Source organism: Talpa occidentalis, unplaced genomic scaffold (genome assembly GCF_014898055.3).
Source record: "Talpa occidentalis isolate TD23 unplaced genomic scaffold, MPIMG_talOcc4v2.1 talOcc4.3, whole genome shotgun sequence".
In the NCBI taxonomy this organism is placed as follows: Eukaryota; Metazoa; Chordata; class Mammalia; order Eulipotyphla; family Talpidae; genus Talpa; species Talpa occidentalis.
Genome location: NW_023603184.1, coordinates 93,158,027 through 93,171,584, shown reverse-complemented (window position 1 = coordinate 93,171,584; position 13,558 = coordinate 93,158,027). Strand labels below are relative to the sequence as shown.

Here is a 13,558-nt window from a genome sequence, read left to right as displayed (position 1 = left end):
TCCTGTATGACTAAGCTTCTGTTTTACATATAAACTGATCAGCTAAAGCCTTCTTAAGTTCTGCATGGCAGTTAATCCTTGCCTGTCTTTTTGATATGAGATGTGCAGACTAGAATGTCCTCCTGAATTACAGTCTCTACTTGTTACCGTACTGTTTATTTCTCTCCAACAGTGTGCCAACAGGTTCTTCTCCAGGTTATTGCTGCTGCTTTGGGAAAAGAAATAGGGGGAGAACTAACATTTATTGTCTTCCCTTGTCAGGTACTTTATGAACTTAGTTGAATTATTTATGAAATTATTGACTTGTGGAGATACATATTATTCCCCCATTTTACATTAGAGGAGACTGAGGCTCATGGAGGTAAAGCTCCTGCCCAAGACCATGCAGCAGGAAAGGTGTTGAGGCAGGATTTGAAACCTGATTTCAGAGTCAAAGAGTTTTCTTTCTACCTCATCGCTTCACTTGAGGGCAGAACTTCACCTTGTATTCTTAAAGTGTTTTTTTTTTTTTTTTTTAGGATCTTGTAAGTGATTTATTCACAGTAAAGATTGATAATAGTGATAGAATTCAACTAACAGTTAACGTTGCATATGATGGCATCAGAAGTGTAATTCCTGAAGCTTGAAATTTGGATTTTCATTTTGGAGTGTGTGTGTGTGTGTGTGTGTGTGTATGTATGCATGCTGTATACTTGTTGCCTTTTGATTACTGTGTTAAACATTTGAGAAATGTGTATTTGTAACTTAGATAAAAATAAAAGCTAAGGGCCTCCCCTGGTGGTGCAGGCGGTTGAGCGCAGCACTGTGAAGCTGTCTGCAGCCTCTACAACGTGGGTTCGATCCCGGCCGGCCAGCGAGGGTCCCACATGGCGCAGCAGACCGCTCCTGTCACACCCACTGCTCCCCTCAGCAGTGTATTTCATCAGTCTGCCTGTTCTGTTCTCCTCTCTGTCTCTGGTGAATCCTGTCACCCTCCCACACATCTGACCTGTACCCCGGTTCTTGCATAAATAAATAAATCTTTAAAAAAAATAAAAGCTAAGATCTCACTAATCTAGTTCTCCTATTCAAAAATCTTAAAAGTAGGGCCTCCATGGAGGCACAAGGGGTTAAGTCTCATCACTATGAAGCTATCCCAGCCACTGCAGCATGAGTTCGATCCCTGGTCAGGAAGCTGACCCACATGGTGCAGCAGACCTCTCCTTCTCACCCCCTGCTCCCCTCAGCAGTGTAGTTCAGTAGATCTGCCTGTTCTGCTCCCCACTCTTGTCTCTGGTGAATCCTCTCCCCACACCTTTGGCCTAAACCCCAGTTCTTGTATGCATAAATAAATAAATCTTAAAAACAAAAACAAAAACAAAAAAAGTAGCCTGACACCTGACATCTGGTGTCTTTTTTTTACATGGATATCTAATTAATTTTTTTTCTTTAATTGGGATTTGGCAAAGCCTCAATTGAAAGCAAACAATATTTTATGTTTACTTTTAGTTACATTCTGAGAGTTTCTAGCATTTTATTATGCTATAATTTGAATAAATTTAATATAAAAGAAAATGATTTTAGAAACATTTGCTTTTACAGGTATGATTGACAGACGTAACTCACTTGGGATGGTGATAAATCACAATAAAATTATAAAACACTTTGAGTGTATATATACTGTATAATAATATATGGATGCATTTTAAGCTAACAAAAACTTTTCTGATAAGAGTTAGAATTGCTCAGAGAGTAAGGCATTGTGGAGCCTAAGTGGCATTCATAATTACTAGGTAAAATTGAGTTGTAGGAGTGAGTGAGCACAAAAGGATCAGGTTAGGGGGAGAGAGAGAAAACCCATAAACCTGTAGCACTACCAAGGCCTAATTTGATTACTTGTGCTCTTGTTCCCTACTGTGTGATCATTACCAAGCCCAGATTTGGGAAACTTGAAGAAGTTTTCTAATCTGATGGGCTCCACAGTGAAGTTTGATGTTGGATCAGCACTCCTAGGAAGAGGCATTAGAGAGAAGAGACTTGGTTCCTGAGCCAAGCCTGCATTAACGATTCCTTGCTCTCAACATTCACTGTGATATGGTTAATATCTGACTTTTTCTCACCCTTTATTTAACCTGTTCTTTCTTTGAAAGTAAATGATAGTGTGGGTAGCCTAACTGTAGGCCTGAGGGCTGACAGGTGAAGATTGAAAAAGTGGCAACTTTTATATCTTTAGTAAATAAAAAAGTTGAATGAAAATTATATTGACTTGGGTAGGAGCAATAATGTTGGAGTTAGCCAACAACATTGAGGACTGATTATTATTATTTTTTTTAACTACAGGTTGCCATGTGCATTTGTTATGCAAAGACTATACATAGCTACTTTAGAGGAAAACAGACTGGACAAGACTTTTAGTCTTGAATATCTGCAGAATTAAGTCCAAAGGTGTTGGAAGTTGTGTTGTAGTGACTATGTCCAATTCAGGTTTCACTGTATCACATACTGTTGTCATTAGCAGCAACAGGTTGGCCAATTAATCCATCTCTTTGGAAAACCTTCAAAGAAAGATCAACTTATTTGACTCATGGTCATTATGATTTGTCTGTTTGATAATAACTCACTTTGGAACATCTTCAAAACTCATTCTTGCTTCAGTGCCCTTTGAGAAACTCTTGGCAAGAAGATAGTTAAAAATAAATATTGACAATATATTTTCGGAACAAGAGTACTATGCCTTGCTGTAAATGAACACATTGCAGTTACTCTTGGGCAATTTCAAACCTAAAACCTAACGGATATCCTCCCTTACTGTATACAGAAACCTACATTGCGGAATGTGACAGGATTCCTGAGTAGGAATTAGTCCATTCATGTCTGCCTGACAAGGGCAAGGATCTTTCCTGATTCTTCATATCCCAGGATTAATGACACATCCAGTAATTATTTGTTGAATGCATGAGTAAATGGGCAAGTGAATGAGTTAAAGAAAATACATGATTTTTAAATAAAATAGCCATGCTATTTTAAAAGCCAGTTTAACTTCCTGTAAGCGACAGACAATAGCATAAGAACCCCTCTTACCTACCTTAAAATTAGCTATTAACTTTTGCCACATGTTTTACCCTTTTTTTCTATGTTATGGAAAAAATCAAATATTGCCTTCCCTCCACTCTGAAAGGCACCTCCTATTAATGCATTAGAGCATTGATTCTACTCTTATGTTCATGTACTTCTAAGTTTCCTACATTCACATGATACATAGTACCAGATTATTGCACATGTTTTAATTTACATTGTGATAATCTGTATCATACTTAGTACCAGCTAATCTTTCTGCAGTCTTGTTCATTCAAAGTCATATAGTTGAATGCTAGTGTGGGAGCTTCTCTGGGGAATGCTTCTGGAAGTGGGGTGGCAGGTCCAGTGTGCGATGTGCTCCCAGGAGGGGTTGTCTTTTTTCATCTTCTGTCAGCATGCATGGGAATACCTCTCAGTCCTCTCAAAGAGACATAAGTACTTAGTAAAATATGGAAGATGGGTTTTTTTTTTTAAAGCTCATCATTCATGACTTAACTGTTAGTTAATTTTGCAAAATCCTAGCTTTTTTCATAACCTTAGAGGAGAAAAGAAGACAACAAAATAAACAAAATATTTGTGAATGAAAAAAAGGATGAGCTGTGAAATAACTAGGAGATTTAAGGTTAAAGACCCATTTGTTGCCCTCCACCAAGGGCTTCTCGTGAACTATATGCTGAAGTGCATCCCATCCTGAAAGGTGCAGCTAAACCTCCTGGTAATGATCCTGCAGGAGGAATGACATCATCATTGTTTCTGGTCCTACATACTTAGTCTTGTAGCAATCTGAACTGATGGTTTTGGGAGGCTTATTATAAAATCAAAGTAGCTGGCTAATGAAAGGTTCTGGATTAGGTAGCTTAAGTAAGAATCAACTTTTAGAGTTATTGGATTACCTATCCTGACTGCTTTGAACATATTTCTGAATCTTTTTTCTAGAAAAGATATCATCTCTTTTATTTGGAAACTATTATTAGCAGAAATGAAACCCTGGTTTTGTCAGAAGAAAAAATTGTGACTGGGGCCTCTCCTGGTGGCGCAGGCGCTTGAGCGCCTGGCTGTGAAGCTGCCCGCAGCCTCTGCAGCGCCGGTTCAATCCCTTCTGTCCGTCAAGGGTCCCACATGGTGTGGCAGACCTCTCCTGTCTTGCCTGCTGCTCCCCTCAGCAGTGTATTTCGTCAGTCTGCCTGCTCTGTTCCCTGCTCTGTCTCTGGCGAATTCTGTCACCCTCCTGCATACCCCATTCTTATATAAATAAATAAATAAATCTTTTAAAAAAAAGAAAAAATTGTGACTAATTTTATGTATCATGCTTTATTCTCTTTTCTGACAGTGGGATCTGCTTTCTTCTCAGTTCTGCAGAGAGGACCCATTTCTTTGACATCTTTTTCTTTTAATGTATACATAACAAATAATTTTATTGTTGAGTTTGTCATTTCCACTTATCAACACTAGAACCTTAAAAACCACCTGGTTGTAAAGTCTTCCTCCCAGGTAGCCCTCTGTGCCCCGTCACTGAAAAGTCAGCCTTTATTCCTGCCTAAGCACCTGCCTTTCCTGCCCTAATAGGAGTGGTGCGATATGTTCAATTATAGGTTAACAGAAGTTCTCCTCGGAGCTTCTTCCGCCAGCAAACCCTTGGGGAAAATGTATATATAGGATCCCAGAGATCTGGGATCATGTCCTTGTTATTTTAATGCAGAACTTAGCACATTTGTGAACTCAATACTAAGTAAGAGGCCGCTGCCAGGTGCGATTGTGGAGGGCGAGGCACCGCCACCACCGTGGGCCGCGAGAGCGGACATCCCACGGGGATGCGGCATGTGGTCCACAGCTGGTCGCCCTTCCAGCCCGCGCCTTCCCGCACTACTTCAGCAAGGGCATCCCCATCGTGCTGCAGTGCACTCAGGCCTGCATCCTTCGCATGGTCCCGCCTTTTATAGAGTTTTACCTTGTCTACGCATGGGGGACTGAAGAGTTTGAGAAATCCAAGACGAAGAATCCAGCTGCCTATGAAAATGACAATTGAACAACTCACCTGGAAAATGGTTCCGTGCCACTGAGAGGCCCTTCTCTGGGAGCAGTCTATACTGTAGTGTCTTGAAGACACAATAAACTTCTCATGGGTGAAAAAAAAATACTAAGTAAAAACTCTGGAGTTTCCATTTGCCAGTTATCTAGGATAAAAGGGTACACAACAGATTGGTTTTCGTAACAACACAATACACTTTCAGGTCACATGAATACCCTCCCTAGATGAATTTGACACCTCCAAATTTAGGGGACATGTACTAAGCAGAAGAGAGCTCATAAAGGAAATTGCTGGGAGCAGAGCATGTAAAATAATAATAGATAAAATAATAATAATAATAACTTGTGTTCTTTGCTGTTCTGGGTCATCTGCTCTGCCATTTTCCTTCTGTTGTCAAAGAAAACTAACTGAATATTGACTAAAATTATTAAATCAAGAAGATGACAATGGTGATTCCATTCAGCTTCTTATAAGCCTGAGGGATTCTTTTTTAGCTAAGCAAAAAGCCACATGGCTAATGCCTAAAGAAAATAAGCTGCAGGTCTAAGGGAAATTAAACTCTTTCTCTTTTCTCTGACTCCCTTCCTATTATATTCTACTGGAAATTTGTACTGTGAAGAATTTCTGAGTCATTTGCTGTAGGCAAATACTTGTGTGGACCTAATGGGGTATGGAGCAGTGAAAACAGAGGTTATAACTTGAGGAGGAAGGCAGGGAGTGGCAGTGATGGATGTGAGCTTGGCAAGGGTGTCCTCCTCAATCCTTGGGGCTCTCTGCATTCATCGCAGCCCCCAGAATGCTCAGGAAGCTGGACCAGCCTCAGGGGCTTTCCTTCCAGAGGTGATGAAGATACAGGCTCTTGCCCTTCTGAGTGTTGTACTTTATTTTAACAAGACAGAAAGAGATGGAAAGTCACCCTCTGCCCCTCTGCTTACTTGAATTAGAGTGAATTTAAGTTCCAGAACTGGAGAGACAAGGCCACAGCCACCCTTCCTTGCTGCTGTTTGTCACGCCAACATTTGTACTTTATTCCTTTTGTTAAAACATTATTCATGTTTTCTTTTTTGAAGTACATCTTCTCAGAGCAGTAATATTAAGCTTTATTGGTCACCTAGCTCTTTTATTGTAGTAGGCTGGATGAAAAACCTAGAGGAGAAGGGTAGGCTATGTGTCTTTAAAAGAGATCCATAAGAAAGAAAACATCAAAATCAGCAAACAACTATGAACCAGAGACACACTATGGTGAGGGGGGGTGGGGAAAGGAGGGATGGGGTCAAAATAAGGGGGGTCCAATTGTATGGGGAATATAAAAATAAAAAAAATTAAAAAAATAATAAAAGAGATCCAGTAAGGTCACCAGGTGAGGTTGGGGGAGACCTGCATTCCTCAGGGAGCTTAGAGACTGAGAGAAATCACATCTCCTCTCCCATAGCCTATTGAGTGGTTGTTGTAGTAGTGACATTTGAATAATCAGGTTAGGGCAGCCTTTTTAAAAGGGAGCAAAATAGCCAAAGAGAAAAATAAAAATAAATAAATAAAAGCACCAGGTTGTCTGGAGGCCTATACTAGAAAAGGGAGTGAGCATGGCTGTGGAAGCCAGGCTAGAGCTTCCTTCCCGCTGCAGCTGGCCTGCTGCTGACCTGTGGCAATACCTATCATTTTCCAGTGAACTTAATAGGACTCAGCCACAAGTTGCCATTTGTGAAGTCCTGCATGTTGATTTCCTATGGTGATACACTTGAATGATGCAAGCACCCAGGGCTCACATTGCCTTCCCCCCTGCTCCTCAGTAGTGTTGCTTTTCAGAGGCATTAAATGGCCTTGACTTCCAAGTCTGCACACAAAAGCAGATGCCTCCCTAATTTATGATCAGAAGCAACACATTCCCCTAGATGGCCGGGCTTTATGTTAAGGCTGGAACAGTTGAGGGTAGGGTGGGGTCATCAGCTGCTTGGGAAGAGTGCCTTCTGTGGGCCAGAGATTTGTTTTAGCATATCTACAGGGTCAATGGATTTAATTGTGTGTTAGATTGTAATTAAGAATTCTTCCCAATTAATGATGCTGGTGTAAGAAAAGCCATAAATTCTCCCATGGTTCAGCAAACTTAGGCTTGGAGTAAAGTGCTGTTTAGAGGAAGTTCCTCTCTCCTAATATATGCTTTTGTGAATGTTGGGTTCAATCAATATTGACGAACTGATCTCTTAGAAAGAAATAAGTGCATTAGACATTATCTCATCTATTCAGTAAGTCGGTTACTGTGCTTTGAGTATTATAGTGTGGGGCACTTTTCTGAAACTTTCCAAGTAATGGAAAAGTGGAATAAATTATTTAATGAGGACTTTGGTCATAAAATGCTCCCCTGATCACTTTAGGCAGTAAGCCTCGCCATATAACATATGTAATACTATGCAGTTTTGGTCAACAGTTAATGATAAAAGCATGGGAGAAAGAAGAAAGTGTTTAAAAGTAGGTCAGATTTATAATGCTTATGTTGCTTCATACTTCTTTTGAAATTTTTAAAGATCAGCCTGTGTATCATTTTCAGTTATTTTAAAGATGCTCTTAAGAATTATGGATTTAAAGTCTCCCCAAAATGCATTTAATCTTTTAAGCATTTGTGCTATTAAAAAGATCGTGAAGGATCAAGTAAAAGCATTTTAAATGTAAATCTTCTAAGCAGGAAGAATGGCAGTACTTTATGTGGTGTCCTGTTTATTTTTCTAAGATGGAATTAAATGTCATGTCCTTGGGAAGCCTATGCGAGTTTTCTCTTTCTTTTTTTAAAAAAGATTTATTTATTTATGGATACAAGAACTGGGGTACAGGCCAGAGGTATGGGGGCTTAGAGGATTCACCAAAGACAGTGTGGGGAGCAGAACAGGCAGATCTACTGAAATACACTGCTGAGGGGAGCAGTGGGTGAGACAGGACAGGTCTCCTGTGCCATGTGGGTCACCTCCCTGGCTGGGGATCGAACTCGTGCTGCAGTGGCTGTGGATAGCTTCATAGGTTGCGTCTTAACCCTTTGCACCATCAGGAAGGCCCTACAAGAATTTTTTCTAAGGGAGGAAACAATCTGAGTAACCCAACAAAGAATACATACTTCTGGGACATAGGAATCCACATGCCTGGCTTAGAAAGCTGGAATTTAAAGTGCCAGAGACATTGGCCACAGGGATTATTTGCAGCAAACATGTAGACCAATTATCCAACAATCTCAAAATGTCATTGCTCACAAGGGTGAATATGAGGTCCTGTCTCCTAAGCAGTATCATAAAGGTACTGCTGGAACTTTTCAGGAGCTTTTGAAGCTGCTGCAATTTCTGATAGGGTATCTTTGATTTCTGGTTAAAAAGAATCAAAGCAGCACAGAAAAGCTGTGTAAATCTAAAGTGAGTGAAGTGTGAGGACATGACCCCTTTCCCCCCAAGTAGTCATTTCTCTGCCACTCTGCAAGTCATCCATATTATTGGCCTTTGTGTTTAGAGATATTCTCATGTGATATCCTTCAATCTGTGTGTTCTGAGAACCAGGAGTCCATGATGTGAACAACAGTTCTTGTCACAGGTCTAGGGAAGTTCTTTTGGGGGGGGTTGTGTTGCCTTGTGAAGACCCCTCCATCCTGTATAAAGGCATGGAATATTAGTGAATTGGGAAGAAAATGACTATTAATGTAATTTCACATATGAAACAACTTCCGTGGGAAGTTTCTTGATCCACTTTTAAAATATGGGCAATTTTAATATTCATTGTGCATGAATGAAGGTACTTGGTAATCCAGTTACAATCACTGTACATTTACAGTGTAAGGAAATATCCAAGTTATATACTATAAAAAGAGTCACCTCTGTCCTGCCATGTAGCATAATATGTAGCACAGTGTATCTGTAGCAGGATATCTACTTAATAAATTATTGGTTAGGTAAATAAATAAATTCAGACAACTAGGCTGAAGTAAGAATTAGGTCTAAATCGAAGCGATAAATGGGCTTCTGAATAAGCTGTTTGAATGAGGTGATCAGAAAAACTTCAATGTGATGATATGCAAAAGTTGTTAGCAATGTATTTTAAAAGCTATTTAATATGTATTAGAGAAAACGATATTTCTTTGCATGGTTGTTTTATTCTTATGCAATAATCTGCCTCAAAAGAGGTGGGTTGTCCCAAGAGTGCCAGGAAATCAGTGAGGAAGTCACATGATGTGTGAATGTGACATTCAGTCTGGCACTGATTAATGCATAGACCTCATCGACCTCACTACCCGGTTGATCGAATAGTGTATGATGCCTATTTAGCAATCTCTGCCCTGGCTCTGAGTTCTGTCTCATAATTTCAATGCAGATTTGTGATATTATTCAATACTTATCATACATTAACTACATTAAGCAAATTGTGGCTATTTCCTGAGGCTATTAGTACTGCAAGAAAGTTGTGTTTTTTTCACTCTATAGCAGTGAAGTTTAGGAATCAAAAGGCTGTTCAAATCCAAGCTCTATTACTTGATACCTGTACAGGCCTACATGAGTTGCTTAATGTTTCTGAGTCTCAGTTTATCTCTCTGTAAAATGAGGATGCTACTGCTGATTCACAAGATAGCTAGTCTTCTCAGCCTCCATTAAGCTATACAAGGTCTTTCAGAAATGGCTAGCTGAGGCTTGCTGGAAAAGAAGTATAAGTTTTCTTAGTTGGACACGGTATTTCTTCTATTATTGTTGATAAAATAAGCCCACAGACTACAAGCACAGGTTCATGTTGAGTTTATAAAAATGTGTTGAATTGAGCTGGTTGGAATTCGGGAGGCAGTGGATGGTGCAAGAGGAGGTTAGAGAAGCAAGAAGCAGCTGAACGGGGCAGTGGTTGGGACTCAAGGGGTTTGCTGCCAGACCTCAGCCCTCTGACAGCAGCCAAAGTTAGTGTTTGTAACCTGGTAAAGAGGGGATATACAGAATATATAAACTAAGAATGACTTAAACAGCATTTGGACCCCATTTGGTGTAGGAACAAAGAGTCCTACATATCTTGCTACTAAGGCAGAATATGATAGCTAATGTTTAAATTATACTCAACATTTGTGAATTACTATGAGAACGTTAAGTTATGCTCAACATATTGTGTTTAAAAAAGAAGGAAAAATCTAGAATCTGACTTAGAAAACTTTTCATTAAAAGAGTTAAAGCACAAATGTATATTGTATGTTATTTAAGCCTCATTTATCTAGATTAAAAGCAACTACATAACTTACTAAGAATTTGCGAAAGCTCCAGTCAGACAGAGCTGAACTCACCTTCACATTTAAACTTTGTGATACTGGATTTAGCAACAGTTACCTCACATTTCAAATGAATAAAATTACTACCTACCATAGAGCTAGTAGAGGGTATAAATCAGATAAACCCTGACAAGCAGTTAGTACAGTACCTAACACAAAGTATGTGCTAAATAAAAACTAACTCATATTGTTCATGTTCTTACTCAGCATTTTACAGCTACTATTTTACTTTTTCAGGATTTTTTTTTTTTTTGGAAACCATTGAGTCCCATTCCTTGTACATTACCTGGAGGTTTTTTCTCTCTACTCCCCGGTTTCCTTTTCCTTCTTTGATTTCCAAACATTGTCTTTATATTGGATAAATCATGGCCCACTAGAAGGCTGGGCAAGGAGATTATATTACATTGTATATGATGGTTGAGAGTTTTTCTCTGATCTCTTTCTTTTCTTGTCTGGCCTTAGTATTGGGTATTTCTTTCCTCTCCATGCATATTCAAAGTTTTCCTTTCCAAGCTCTCAGTAACATCCAGATATATGATTTTGCTACTTGCCAATCAAGTCCATGTACTGAGGTGTGCAAGTGTGTGACTAGTTCAACCTGCAACTTTATTGCTTTTCATTGTTCAACCTGCAACTTTATTTCTGTTCCTTCCTCTCACTCTTTCTCGTTCTAACATTTCTTATGGTTTAACAGAATGTCACTTGAAAATTCTAAAAATGAGACTGTTCTCTCCTTTTTCTAACTTGAGTGAATTTGTTCTCAACAGAGAGGATTGTGACATTTCTAAACAAATAAAAGAAGAGCCGTCACTGTTTCTTATATGCCATTTATAAAGCATCAGCTCACTCAGAAAAGGCCTACTAGTCTTCAGCTGAAATTAAGATGAAATATTTTAGTTTCCAACCAATATCAGAGATTAGTCTGTCTTGACAAGAGTCTTTACACCATCAAACAGTAACCCTGATTAAACATTTGTTGGCATGTACAGGGTGACATTCTCAAAGCAGAGTCTGTACGGTACCTTTGTGAGCTGAGGTGTATTTTTCCTAGAAACGAGCTGCGGGGGCAGTTTGGGTTTAACTTTTGAGAATGGTCAGAGACAAATATTTGACTGAAAACTAATATTTCACTGACAGATGTTCAAATAACTATTACTCTAAATGTGCTAGAAAATCAAATAAGCAGAGCAATTTTACATCTCACTAGTAATTCTACCTACGAGGAATTTTAACTTTTCATTTGAGAGTATTATTTTAAAAATGTAAATCTGACTCCATCATCCCCCCACCACTTCCTACATTCTTCAGTGGGTGGGTGTTCTTAGAAGAAAGTACAGTCTCTTTCCCAGAACCAGCACGTCCTAGAGGAGTTAACCCCTCACAATCCTGCTTCTTCACTAGATTCCAGGCATACTGACCATTCTTCACTTTCTCAAACACACCACTCACTGTCATGCCTCTGAACCTTCCAGGACACCTTTCTTCTTTTGGAATTTTCTTTCTCCCATTCTTCACATGGTTAATCCCTCCTCAACCCTCATTCTCATTGTCATAGTTACTTAGAGAGGTCCTCCCTGGTTTGACAGTTTAAATTGGGACTTTAAAGTTGCCATCTTTCCCGGTCTCTATTCTTTTCCCTTACAGCACTTACCATAATCTGTAATTTATTTATGTATTTCTTTAGTGTGTATCTCACAAGTACATTGTAAGCTCCAAGAAGACTGGGGATCTGTTTTATTCACAACTGTATACTTAGTGTCTAGCATAGTGCCTGGCAAATAGTGAATGCACAATAAAATTTACTGAGTTGATAATTAAGCACAGAAAATTGCAAGTGAAGAATAATTGAAATTACTTGCATGTGTTATCTTTGCATCTTTTCTGGGTCTAGTTTGCTGTAAATATACTACCTCTCCTGAGATTTTCTCAAAAAAAAAAAAAAACCATTGAAACGTTATTTTAATTTGAGTAGCAATGACACAGCCTTTATCGAATTATGAACTAAGAGCTCAAACACACAGGAAAAATTAGATATGGCTTCTACTTTAATGGAAATCATAATGCAAGCACGGAGATGAACATTTATATAACTCGATGAAGGACAATATGGATATTGTTCCCAAGGGCTTAGGTTTGGGGGAGAGGTGGATAGGACAGGAGAAGCTTTCATAAAGGAGATGATTTGAAGCTCAGGGAGTTTGGAAGATGGAATAGAATTTTGCTACCTAGAGAAGGCTGGAAGTCTCTGGGCAGAGACACTAAAATGGGCTAAAGCAGAGAGGGCCAAGAAAGTATATGCAATATTCAGGAAATCTGGTAAGAAACTCGTTGTGGCTACAGGTGGGTGTGGACAATGAGGAGAATGATTATTGGAAGGATAGACTGGGCTTAGGTTCTGGATCATTTGGATGTTTTTGCTAAGAAGTTCAGATGCTATTTTGTAGGCAACAGAGGTCATGAAATATTTTGAGGGGTTGTATAGAAAAGCAGGTCTGTGTTTTATAAACATAATACTTGAGTTCTAGATGAAGACCTTTCTAATGGATGGTGGCAGTGAGTTGCTGACTGAATAGGAAGGGAAGGAATTGAGCAATGAATAAGGGTCAAATTTTGCAGAAGTTAGGTTGGTTGTGGAAAGGAAAATAATGAAAGAATGCCTTTAAAAAGCAGTTTTTTGCTTTTTTTAATTAAGAAACCAATACATGCTTGATAAAGAAAATTTGGAAAACGCAGGAAATTATTTTAAAAAGAAAAGACAGAATATAGTATGATAGCTGGAAAGGAGAGTCAAGGGAAAAAACTCTTAGGATTGTTAGGGTGAGAGGGGATCCATTTGAAATGGATTCAGAAAAGGGTCTTTTATAGAGGTCTTTGAGTTTATTTCATTTTTTTTCTCCTTTCTTTCTTTTTTTTACAGGTCATAATTTTATCTATCAAGAGGGACCACAGCCTTTTGGGTTTCAGGGTTTTTACATATATTTATCACAGTGTAGAGGAGTTCCTCCTGCTGTCTCTCCTCCCCTCCCAGTACCTCGGTCACTTACTCCTTCAGGCTAATAATGCTAGTGTAAGCATCAGAATATTAGCAGTAATTGCAGAAATAAATTTATATATTATTAATGTGTCAGATACTGTCACTGTGGATTGTGCTTTCATTCATCTAATCTCAACAGTTCTATGCGGCAGGTACAATTAATACCTCA

At 39.0% G+C, this 13,558-nt stretch overlaps 1 protein-coding gene and 1 pseudogene across 4 annotated transcripts in view; both read left to right on the top strand.

The window, feature by feature from the left end:
• RBMS1 (RNA binding motif single stranded interacting protein 1) overlaps window positions 1-13,558 on the top strand; it is a 211,357-nt gene that overhangs the window by 29,402 nt on the left and 168,397 nt on the right. The window lies entirely within an intron of this gene.
• LOC129146539 (cytochrome b-c1 complex subunit 8-like) lies at window positions 4,636-6,314 on the top strand (annotated as a pseudogene).